Source organism: Astatotilapia calliptera, chromosome 12 (genome assembly GCF_964374335.1).
Source record: "Astatotilapia calliptera chromosome 12, fAstCal68.1, whole genome shotgun sequence".
Classification (NCBI taxonomy): Eukaryota; Metazoa; Chordata; class Actinopteri; order Cichliformes; family Cichlidae; genus Astatotilapia; species Astatotilapia calliptera.
The window spans coordinates 30,614,557-30,627,607 of record NC_137433.1 but is presented as its reverse complement, the minus strand read 5'-3'; the positions used below and the strand labels follow the sequence as shown (position 1 = coordinate 30,627,607).

Sequence of the window (13,051 nt, the reverse complement as noted above, 5' to 3'; positions counted from 1 at the left end):
ACAAAATTATGAACATGGTAATAAATCCGGTCAATTTCTAGCAAACCAGCTAAAAATAAATAAAGAAAAAACAACTATATGTGCTGTTCAAGATTCATCTGGGAACACAATATATGATCCGATACAAATAAACAACATTTTCAGGGATTTCTATAAAACGTTGTATTCACCACAAATAAACCCATCTAAAAAAGAAATTGATCAGTTTTTGGACAACATAACTCTTCCAAAATTATTGGACACTCAAGCAATGGCACTGGATTCACCACTGACACCAGGTGAACTCCAGGAAGCCCTGATAAGTATGCACAATAATAAGGCTCCAGGTCCAGATGGCTTTCCTGCAGAATTCTACAAAGAATTCTGGTCGATTCTAGCACCAGTTTTCTACAGAACGTTGTTGGAAATTAAAGAAAAGGGCAGACTTCCATCAAATATGAATTCTGCAAACATTAATCTCCTGCTAAAACCAGGCAAAGACCCTGTATATCCCTCAAGCTATCGTCCAATATCCCTTATAAATGTAGACCTTAAAATAATCTGCAAAGCTCTCTCAAAGAGACTGGAGAAAATAACCCCCCTCTTAATTCATCCTGACCAAACTGGTTTCATAAAAGGTAGGCACTCATCAACAAATACACGTAGATTACTTAATTTGATAGACTACTCATACAGTAAAAACCTAGAAACTACAATATTCTCTTTAGACGCAGAAAAAGCATTTGACAGAGTTAACTGGAAATTTCTATTTGCAACTTTACACAAATTTGGTTTTGGATCCTCTTTCATAAACTGGTTAAAAATATTATATAATTCCCCAACAGCTTGTGTTAGAACAAATGACCAGACATCCTCCAGCTTCTGTCTCTTGAGGGGCACCAGGCAGGGATGCCCACTCTCCCCTTCACTATTTGCAATTTTTATTGAACCACTAGCAGCAGCAATTAGACAGAATTCAGTAATTAAGGGCATAAAATGCAAGAACGTGGAACATAAAATCAGCCTTTATGCGGATGATGTGTTACTCTTTCTCCAAAATTCACAAACCAATATCTCTGGGGTGATTGAATTGATAAACTCTTTTGCAAGAATATCAGATTACTCAATTAACTGGTCAAAATCTACAGTCCTACCGATTAATTGCTCCTTCCATAATTCCTCTTCTACACCACTGCAATCGGGAAATATAAAATATTTAGGTATTAATGTTTCTCCCAAGCTTGCAGATCTAACTAAATTAAACCATATCCCACTTTTAAAGAAGGTAGAAGATGATCTGGCTAGATGGAAATGTCTACCCATATTACTCATGGGAAGGGTTGCCGCTATAAAAATGATGGTCTTACCAAAAATAAATTATTTATTCTCAATGATCCCAACTAAACCGCCACAAGATTGGTTCAGATCTCTAGATTCATGTATGTCCAAATTCCTTTGGAAAAATAAACCCCCACGTATAAGCTTAAAAACACTACAAAAGACCAAGGATAAAGGAGGACTAGAACTACCTAACTTTCAGCACTACTTCTTAGCCAACAGGCTTCAGTTTATCTCAGGATGGCTAAAACACACCCTCTTAGATGAACCTTGGCTAGATGTAGAACAAGCACTCTGCAATAATCTAGAGATCTCAGACCTACCATTTATCAGCTCAAACATCCAACGACATGAATGCTTTAAAAAGCATCAACATCAGCTCTTCTCTGACAGCATGGTGGGAGTTTCTAAAATTGACGGCGTCTTCATTAATCCCATGCAAACGTACACCTATCTGGAACAACCCTGACATATTACAAAACAATAATATGATAAACTTTTCAGATTGGAGTGGTAAAGGAATCAAATATTTAGAACATATACTAGAAGGAACAGAATTTATTTCATTTGACGGACTAGTTACACAATATGGGATCAACAAGAAAAGATTTTTAGAATATCAACAAATTAAATCCATAGTAAAAAAGAAATTTAAACCGGGTCAAGTTGAACTACAAACACCACCAAGTGTGGTTCAATTTCTTACTCTTAAACCCCCCAAATTACTATCCAAAATATACAGAATGCTTTCTAAAACAGATGAATCAATATCACTTCCTATTGCAAAATGGGAAGCGGATTTATCAGTTAACTTAGACCTAAACTTCTGGTCTCAGATTTGCTTAAAAACCTTTCATCTAATTAGAAATCCCAGTCTTCAATTAATTCAATACAAAATATTACATAGAGTGCACTATACAGGTCATTGGATGTTCAAGATGGGCTTTACGTCTACCAACAACTGCTCACACTGCCAAACCAATTCACCGGACAATTATATCCACGCTCTTTGGTTCTGTCCACCAGTTCAGAAGTTTTGGCGCGAGATATGTGAAGACTTATCGAAGTGTCTGAAATGTAACATTCCAACTTCCCCCTTAGTGTGTTTGTTGGGCAGCTTAGATAATGTCACTTCAGAAAAGAATATAGCCCATATGGTTTTCACTGCCCTATGCATAGCCAAGAAAACAGTCCTCATGAACTGGAAAAATAAAAATAATCTTAATTCTAACCAATATAGAAATTATCTATTAGATTACATTAGTCTTGATACAGCCTCTGCCACCACATCAGATCAATTGCTCTGGGCTCCTTTGATCAGCTCCATCACCTAGTGGGGGTGGGGGGTCATAGTTTGGTCCCGCCTTCACTGTTGTGATTGGTGTGGGGGTAGGGACAGGCTTAGGGCGTCGGGGGGTTCCCCGGAGGCATCTTCCTTGGGGGGCTCAACCCGGGGTAGCGGTCATGTCCGGTTAGGGGCTCTGTTGGCTCTCAGGTGACTGCGTGCAGCGGGGCTAGGGGAGGGTCTGTGCTGACGGACGTGGGTTACTGACCTGGTAGCCTGGCTGCCCCTGGGTGGGACCAGGATGGGCGTGAGGTTCTGGGGGCGCTCCGTCTCTGGGCTGGGACCCGGACCGGGCCTCGGGGGCTTGGGTCCTGGTTGGTGTGTTGCCGGGGTTGTGGGCGGGTGGGTGCATGGGGGCCCAGCCCTGGAGCAGGGTGCCGCCGGTGCATCGAGCCACCTGGGGGGCTCTTCAACTGGTGGGGGAGATTGTCACATCTTGCAGGAGCTTTCCTCTCCTCAGGAGCTCCCTCTGCAGGAGGGGGAGATACAGGAGAGGTGGAGGAAGATCTCAGCCTGGGTGTTTATTGTCTTATGTAGTCTGGAAGATGAGTGGATGGTGGGGTGGGTGCAGTTTTCTCTGTGGTGGGGTTGGGTGGACTGTCCCGGGCTCTGTGGGGCCGAGCGGCGCTGCTGCACTGGGCCCCGGTCTGGATGGGCCTGGGCCCCCTTTCCCTGGCGGGTCGTGGAGTGTGGGGGTGCCTACTGGGGTCAGCGGGGGAGCTGGCCCCAGGGAGGGGTCACTTGCCCCTCCCTTCCTTCCCTCCCCATCTCCAGCTGCCTCCCTCTTCCCGCTCCACCACAACCACCCACACATGCAGGGCCATGGAGTAGGGGTATGTCACCAGGGTGCAGAGGAGGCTACCCCCCCCCCCCCCCCCTCTGTCCCCTTCTGGCTGCCTCTGCCTCAATTTTATCCCACAACTTAGACATTCACATTACTCACACTCTCATTACACATACATATAGGATCTTGGGGGTGGGCACGATACACGGAGTCCAAAGTACCATCAGGGTGTACACCCCACCCCTGGCATCGTTGCCCACCTCTCAATTTTAAATACACATAGACATTGAGGGCTAGCAGGAGGGACCATGCGCTTACCTGCTGCTCTCTGGCAGGTAGCTCCAAGCCCTCCTGGGTTTTAAATGCACCTTAAAACACACATGCATCAACACTACAATGAGCGGATGGAGGGAGGTTTGGAGTCTTCTCTCACCCCCATTCTCTGCGACCTGCTGGTGTAGGGGGGCTAGGAGGAGGAGTTGGCCGTCCGACTGCGGTCTGGAGTGTGGAGCCTTCCTGCTGCTGCGGAGTCGGGGTGGTCTGCCTCCCCCCACCGCAGGGAAAAGGGAAACACCACCTGGGTCTGGGTGCAGTTCCCCCCTCCAGGGGCGGGGGCACCTAGACTCGGTTTGTAGAGTACGCTTGGGGAGTGTGATCGTGTGTACAACGTCTCTTTATGTCTGTCTCCAGGTTGGTTGAGTGTGGAGTAAGTGCATATGAGAGCATGAGGGTGGGAATGGATGTTTGTATCTGTGTGTGCCTGTATGTCTGTGTCTATATGTCAGGTTGGGTGTCAGGCGCCACCTCTCTGGGGACATCTCAGGCCCTCCAAGGTTTGGAGGCCTATCTCCCCCTACCTCCACTTCCCCTGCCAGTGGCGGACCCCCTCAGACATCGGTGCGTTGGTGGTTCTTTGTGTCCGGGGATGGGCGTCCAGGTACACACCGGCTCACTCTTTGGCGGCCGCTTATCGGGGCCTGGAGCCTGGGGCTCGCTCGGGCCACTTCGGAGGTGGGGTGCCCCCGGCCTCTCGGCCTGGGGCTCGGTCACTCAGGCGCAGCTGGCTGCCGGCGGAGCTCACGGGCGCGTCACTGCAACTCCCCCTGGCTTCTGCTCCGCGGCTGCTGAGTGACCCCTCATCTGGGACTCTCCTCAGCTCTTTCCGGGACAGTGGCGCAGCTGCCCCTCTGTTGGTCTTCCTTGGTCTCTTGTGTTCTGGGGGCCTCTGGATGTCTGGAGTTTTGATCTCCTCCACACCTGCTTCACGCCCTGGAGGACGGGGCTGCGGCCCCCCCACACCCTCTAGCAGATTATTACATGAAGGGACCTTTTAAAAAACAAAAAACAAGCGCGTCCATGCTCACAGGTGTACACACGGGTGATCACACCCACAAACTACACCCTTTTTGGCTCCTACCTCAAAGCACACTGTGTTTTGTTGTGCTGCACAATAATGTTTAACATTTAGTATTTACTGTCATATTCCCATATATCATTGTGATGTTGTTTATTCTATTACTCTTGTTCTCTTCTGCTTGCTTTCTTTTTTCTTTCTCAGCAGGTGACCCAGGTGATTGATATATGCATTTTTTTTCTCTGCCCGTTCTGTTGGTTTTTGTCTTTTGCCCTTCTCCCCTGTCCCTCTTCTCAGCTGTTTCTCTTTCCCTCTTTCTTTCTCCCCTTCTTTCCCCCAGTCAAGTCTGTCCCGTATTCAGTAAGTGAAAATAAAATAAACAATGAAAGGTAAAAAAAAAAAAAAAATAAGATGATAATATATTAAATGAGTAGTCCCATTGTAAAACGGACTAGTTTTTGCTAGATGATGGATGTTTTTTTACTGTAGGCACTTGAATTTGGAACATGTTAGCAAATTAGCAAATTAGCAAACGTTTATTATAGAGCAATCTTGGAACAACATTTCACTTTTCCTGATAAACACAATAAACGCACACATGATCTAAACACAATTTTGTATGGTTCAATTTTTTGGGCTTCCCTATGAAAGACTTTGATCTGAAAAGAGGTTAACATTTTGTACATCAGAGCTAAACCATTTCTTCCCTATCTGCTCTCAACTTTTAATTTCTTTCAATTTAACTTCCTCCTGCTCCTGTAACATAAAAGAAAAGTTGCCCAACCCCTCTTCTCCTCACTTCCTCTTTTCAATTTCTATTTTTCTTCTCTCTCTTTAACTTTCTTTAAATCTCTTTCAACATCCAGCATTTCCCTTTCTTGACCTGCTCTTTTTCTTTTGTCTCCACTTCATCCTCCCCCCTCATCGTACCTCGTCTCCCTCTTCATCTTCCTCTCTCTCTGAAACCTGATTTACCGCTTGTTAACATCAAAGGGATGTTAGACTGTTGGTGCCTCAAACTATTTCTCCAAATCATTTTTATTTTCTAGGTGTAAATCAGTGTGAATACTGCACGGTTGCTGTGACAGGGTTTGGTTTCCAATGAAGGTATAAAACATCAGAAGTCAGGGGACATCACAATGGTGCTTCTTGAGCTACCACTAAAGTAATTGTTCATGTCTGTTATTTCTACCTTAGTTTTGCTGAATTATAGCTATGCAAAGTCTGGATACCCCGGGGGAATATGTAAGAAAAATCAAATTATAGTCCATTGAAAAAGTTTTTCAGATATAGCTCTGGAACTTTTAGGCTGAGAAACAGATGTGTTTTCAAGTTACTGTTTCTCATTTGAACAGAGAAAAATGAACTAGAATCTCTTCTTCAAAAAGGATGTTATATACTATGACATAGGTAAGAAGAATTAATTAACCTTTAATTACTTCTCTAATTATATCTTAATTATATATATTTTTTCATTACTTTAAGCTCTGTAGTGTTTACAGCAAAACAGTGGCATTATGAGGACACAAAAAAATCTCCAAGTGAATGCTAATGTTGCTTTATGTTCTTTTTCTGTATAAATCATTGACATGTTACAGTTTTTCCTCAGGTGTTCTTGGTCAGTTCTCTAATAACAGTTGATGAATTTAACAGTATCTGAAATCCATTAAAACTGTCTGCTACAAGTGGTTATCATGAAGACCATTGTTAGCATTTTAAAATGTTTTAGAATAGGCAAATGACTACGTACAACTGTCCAATTTAAAGACTTGATATTTCTTTCTCTTACAGTAACAGACTGTGACTCTGATTATTGCAAACATATTGTAAAAAAAATATTTATAGAATTTGAGTGCGACACAATCAGAAAAAAACTCAAGATAGAGAACCCTGATCTGGTTAACATTTAGTATTTGCAACAGTCTGGCAATGGAAAATATTTCTGCTGAAATCTAAAAAAATGGAACCTAGCCTGACTAGGATTTTGAATTGTTTGAGGTTGGGTTTCTTTTTAGGATTTACTCTTTTGGTAGCTTTGGTAGGCTGACCAGGAATCCAAGTCAGAGATTCAATAATGAATTTAATCTTTTGTAATGTTTTCAAGCTTCTGGTTTCTGTTTTTACCTTATTCCTGTTCTGAACAGTTTTAGCTTTTGTCTTTCCTCGTGTAGTGATTTCCAACTTTCCAATGTATCTGGTATTATGTTTTAGTATGAGTATCCTTCTGTTCTATTCTGAGTGTTTACAACCCTTAGATATACACATTACATCAGCACACGCACGCACGCACACACACACACACACACACACACACACACACTCACACACACACACACACACACACACACACACACACACACACACACAGTCCATAAAATAACTCATGTTCAGTTCTAGCCTGCACTATTCTTATCTATTTTAATGAATTTTAAATCAAACAATCAAGATGTGACTGATTTTGATCAAATTAATCTGAGAAACTAGAAATGTTTAATTTTGCTTTTATTACAGCCAGAAAAAATACTGCTTTGTTATTGATGACAACTTAAAACCCTAAAGTCAGGTGTCACCCAATCAATGAAAAAAAGAAAAACAATCAAGTGTAGTGGAAAAATTAGAGGAGGGACAGTTGGCCACCAATATAGTGCCAAAATACTTATATTCCAGAAGACATCCCAACTTTAAATGACATGTGTTGGCATTTACCTCAGATAAATATTAGCTACCCTCTTTTCCACGCTTTGTGAAATTCCTTCACATTACCTATTTGAGTCACCTAGAAAATTTTTATTTTTTCTAGTTTGTGTTTCTTCTACTGCAACTCCAGGGCACAGTGTAATTGAATTTTTTTAATTTTCTACAGAACGAAACCCACATAGTGTAATATCCATAATAGTACTGCAATTACTTGCAACACTCAACTTAATTTAAAAACATTTCTGGAGATGACTTGTCATTGCTCATAGAGGCTGAGAGAATTCAAGGAACTGTTATAATGTATAAACCTTTACCTTTATAAGAGATTAATCAATAAATGTGTGATTTATAAAAATCAAAACTGAATTACTTGAACATCATAAAAAAGTCCTTTTCAAAAATAAAATGTTTGTTTTTTTGTCTTCCTGTGTTCTGCCTAATGCTTTGGGCAATCTGCTTCACTGCTTATTTTCCAAGAGCTTGATAGGATCATCAATACTTACCACATATAGTGAAAAAATGCAGTTGGTTATTTTTGGTGTGGTAACCAGAGGAGACTTCATATTTGACCTTTCAGTCGTGAAAGTGTTTCCAGCACAGTTGGGTTCATATAGTTGTTTTGGACAGTAAAACATTTTGGAACTTTGCCTCTGAACACTACAACACTCAATTTTAAATTGTGAATGAGTGAATATGTGATTAGAGTGCAGACTTACACTTTAAATTTAAAGGGTTTTACATGAAGTCTGCATTAACTGTTAATGAATTACAGTTGTATTTATATGTATTCTCTCTTTTTTTTATTTGGACAAACTAACATAATTTAAAATATAAAATAATATACTGTTTTGGATGACAATCCTTTGTAGTCAGTAACAATCAGAAGTTTAGAAACTAATGGATATCACAAAATACTGCATATGCCCCCTTGGGCTACTCTGCCATGCCTTTACTGTAACTGCCTTTAGTTGCTGATTGTTTGTGGGTCTCTCTGGCTTCAGTAACTGAAAAACATGCTCTATTAAGCTGAGATCAGGTTAGTGATTTGGCCATTAAAGAATATTCCATTTCTCTGCCTTGAAAAAATGTTTTCGATATGTTTTGGGCCATTATCCACTTGTACTATAAAACCCTGTCTTATCAGTTTTGAAGCATTTATTTAAATCTAGGCAAAGAGTATAGCCATGCAGATTTCAAAGTTCATCCTCTTACCTTTATAAGCAGTCACATCACATCAGTTCCACTAGCAGCCATAGATGCCCATGTACAGTGGGGCAAAAAAGTATTTAGTCAGCTACCGATTGTGCAAGTTCCCCCACCTAAAATGATGACAAAGGTCAGTAATTTGCACCAGAGGTACACTTCAACTGTGAGAGACAGAATGTGAAAAAAAAAATCCATGAATCCACATGGTAGGATTTGTAAAGAATTTATTCGTAAATCAGGGTGGAAAATAAGTATTTGGTCAATAACAAAAATACAACTCAATACTTTGTAGCATAACCTTTGTTGGCAATAACAGAGGTCAAACGTTTACTATAGGTCTTTACCAGGTTTGCACACACAGTAGCTGGTATTTTGGCCCATTCCTCCATGCAGATCTTCTCGAGAGCAGTGATGTTTTGGGGCTGTCGCCGAGCAACACGGACTTTCAACTCCCGCCACAGATTTTCTATGGGGTTGAGGTCTGGAGACTGGCTAGGCCACTCCAGAACTTTCAAATGCTTCTTACGGAGCCACTCCTTTGTTGCCCGGGCGGTGTGTTTTGGATCATTGTCATGTTGGAAGACCCAGCCTCGTTTCATCTTCAAAGTTCTCACTGATGGAAGGAGGTTTTGGCTCAAAATCTCACGATACATGGCCCCATTCATTCTGTCCTTAACACGGATCAGTCGTCCTGTCCCCTTGGCAGAAAAACAGCCCAATAGCATGATGTTTCCACCCCCATGCTTCACAGTAGGTATGGTGTTCTTGGGATGCAACTCAGTATTCTTCTTCCTCCAAACACGGCGAGTTGAGTTTATACCAAAAAGTTCTACTTTGGTTTCATCTGACCACATGACATTCTCCCAATCCTCTGCTGTATCATCCATGTGCTCTCTGGCAAACTTCAGACGGGCCTGGACATGCACTGGCTTCAGCAGCGGAACACGTCTGGCACTGCGGGATTTGATTCCCTGCCGTTGTAGTGTGTTACTGATGGTGACCTTTGTTACTTTGGTCCCAGCTCTCTGCAGGTCATTCACCAGGTCCCCCCGTGTGGTTCTGGGATCTTTGCTCACCGTTCTCATGATCATTTTGACCCCACGGGATGAGATCTTGCGTGGAGCCCCAGATCGAGGGAGATTATCAGTGGTCTTGTATGTCTTCCATTTTCTGATGATTGCTCCCACAGTTGGTTTTTTCACACCAAGCTGCTTGCCTATTGTAGATTCACTCTTCCCAGTCTGGTGCAGGTCTACAATACTTTTCCTGGTGTCCTTCGAAAGCTCTTTGGTCTTGGCCATGGCGGAGTTTGGAGTCTGACTGTTTGAGGCTGTGGACAGGTGTCTTTTATACAGATGATGAGTTCAAACAGGTGCCATTCATACAGGTAACGAGTGGGGGACAGAAAAGCTTCGTACAGAAGACGTTACAGGTCTGTGAGAGCCAGAGATTTTCCTTGTTTGAGGTGACCAAATACTTATTTTCCACCCTAATTTACGAATAAATTCTTTACAAATCCTACCATGTGAATTCATGGATTTTTTTTTCACATTCTGTCTATCACAGTTGAAGTGTACCTCTGGTGCAAATTACTGACCTCTGTCATCATTTTAAGTGGGGGAACTTGCACAATCGGTGACTGACTAAATACTTTTTTGCCCCACTGTAGTAACATTGCCTCCAATATAGTTTTTGGATAATGTGAAATGTTTTAAATTGTTTCTTCAAAATAAACTTTGACAATGTCTACACCCTGATGAGTGTACTTGAGTTGGCTAGTGTTGTGAAAGAGTATTTCTTAACTAAGGAAAGATCATCCACTTTATTTATCTTCTATGGTCTATCAGTTCTTTTAGTGTTGGCCTTCTCCAGTTCAATAGCACCAGATTATTGAACTGTCCATTTCCGAGATGTTCCCTACCGCTCTGATAGGTTTATTTTAGTTTTTCCATCTACTGGCAGCTTGCTTTACTTGCACTTTGGCTTCACATTGAGAATTTCAATGAAACTATATGAAATGCAAGTTCAACATTTGATATTAACTCCATATATTTTATCTGCTTAATTTGCCACAGAATAATAATGGAACATGCATCACTTGTCCGAGAAAATGCTTGTCAGTTAATTAACTTTTGAGCATCTGATAATGGTTTTCTATGTTTAAAAGTGGCTATCAGTCCTTAATTATTTTTTGACCCACTAAGTTAAAGCTGAAAGTCTGCACTTTAATCACATGTTGTTGATTTTTTTTTTTTAATTCACAATCCACTGTGGTGATGTATAGAGGTAGAATTATAAAAATGTGTCATTGTCGAAAAACTCAAGTTTGCTTTTGAATGAACACAACGCAGAGTCTGCACCATTTCAATTCTTATTTTTTAATAGCTTAAGGTGGGGAAAGTAGTTCTTTTTATTTTTAAATTCAGTCTTGTGTTGGATCTAGAAAAGACTGCTGATATCAAGGAGGCATGCACAGACGCACACGCCTGGATACACACACACACACACACACACACACACACACACACACATATAAGGCTGACCACAAACACAAAAAGATACAAACCTTTGACAGACTTAGAACAAGTGTATTGGTGTTTTTGCAAGTAAACAGCTGAGTTGGAGGTTTAAGGACACTGAAGAATGGATTTAATCTTTCTGTTTCTGGGAAAGACTCATAGATAGCACAGGATGAATCAGAGTAGGAATGAGAAGAAGAGCAAAGTGAGAATTTTTTCTTTTTGAAAAGCAGAGCGTTAAAAGAGAGCAAAGACAAAACTGAAGAAAATATATCTCACAGAAAGTAAACTGTATAGCTCAGCAGTTAGGAGATGTTGAAAACACAGGACAGGAAAAAAAATATTTTCACCTTCATCAAATGCCACAAACAATACCACATTTACCGTACAAATTTCCAAAGACACCTCCTGAAAACTTTTCTAAGTTCTCAGCAGCAGTTCAAACAAAAGCAGAGTTTAACTGTTCAAAGTAAGTTTGAGAAGCAGATGTGACTGAAACCTATTCATATCTTTACGATTTAATGGGAATGATAGACACAAACATGTTGACACACACACACACACACAAAACCTAGTTCTCTGAAAATGTATCTTACTACACGTACATACTTTGACTAACAATGATCTGCCTGCAGTTAAAGTGGGACATTATGCATGCAGGAGCCTCTGACCTGCAGACCTCAGACTTGTTTCAAAGAAAATGACATGTTTTATCTTGGCTTTTGTATAGAGGTTAATTGATGGTCATGTCTCGATGTAATATGCATGCTTTTGTAACAGTTTCACTTACTGTGCACTTGCCAAATCACCTGCTGCTGATTTGGCATCATCCCCCAAAGAAATAATTGATTTGTAATGTATTTATTTTTTAAAGGTAAGACTTCTCTGAGAGGCACCTGTGGCTTTTTTTTCTTGCATCACATTCATTTACTGACTGTTAACACTAGAGATTTGTCATTAAGCTTAATTCCTTGAAATAAATTTTTGTTATAAAAAATATTAATTTGACTTTTAATTATGTAAATTATTTCTTTTTTTGATTTCTTTTTTGCATGTTTGTTTTCAGTTTGAATCTCAACTGATTAATTCATTACATTCAAACATTCACTCACTTCATCATTATAAGTTTTTTGGGGTTATTTTTATTACTCAAGGACATGACAAATCTATTCATGACTATGATTAAGCTAACTTTCTGCTAATGTGTTACCTGGATTTTAACAGATGTTAAATTGACTGATTTATGCTACTGAAAACTGTAATTGTGAAAAATTGTGATTAGGAAATACAAGTTTCCACACTTAACCAGGTGAGGAGCCATAAAAGGTTAGTTTGATTTATAACATAAAAACAAAATGTCTTTGGAGAAAAAAAGTCACAAAAGTCTTATAATATCCTCCAACGAAACTCTAGGGTTGACGTTTGAAATTTGAAAGTATTTCAATTAGTGCTCTATGACACATTCAAACATGGCATAACTCAGATGTAATACATTTCACATTTTCTAAATGTATCAAACTTTTATCAGTGACCATGCTTTTTAAATAGGAAAGACATTTTTTCAGTCATTTATATATTAACTGATTCCAAGTTAGAGCTCAAAAGGGTAGCTGGATAGACTTAATTCAAAAAATGAACTGAAATGATAAGGTCTAGAGCAGCGATCCCCAACCGTTTTTGCGGCACGGACCGGTTTCATGCCCGACAATATTTTCACGGACCGGCCTTTAAGGTGTCGCGGATAAATACAACAAAATAAAACTAGTACCGGTACCGAAAAAAAGATTTATTCATAACACACGTGAAAAGACCCAGGAAAACCGAGTCAA

General features: G+C 40.5%; 1 protein-coding gene across 1 annotated transcript in view; it reads right to left on the bottom strand.

Annotated features, from left to right (window-relative positions):
• Positions 1 to 13,051, bottom strand: part of LOC113033269 (transmembrane protein 132C) — a 305,934-nt gene that overhangs the window by 23,870 nt on the left and 269,013 nt on the right. The gene's annotated exons all lie outside the window — the stretch shown is intronic.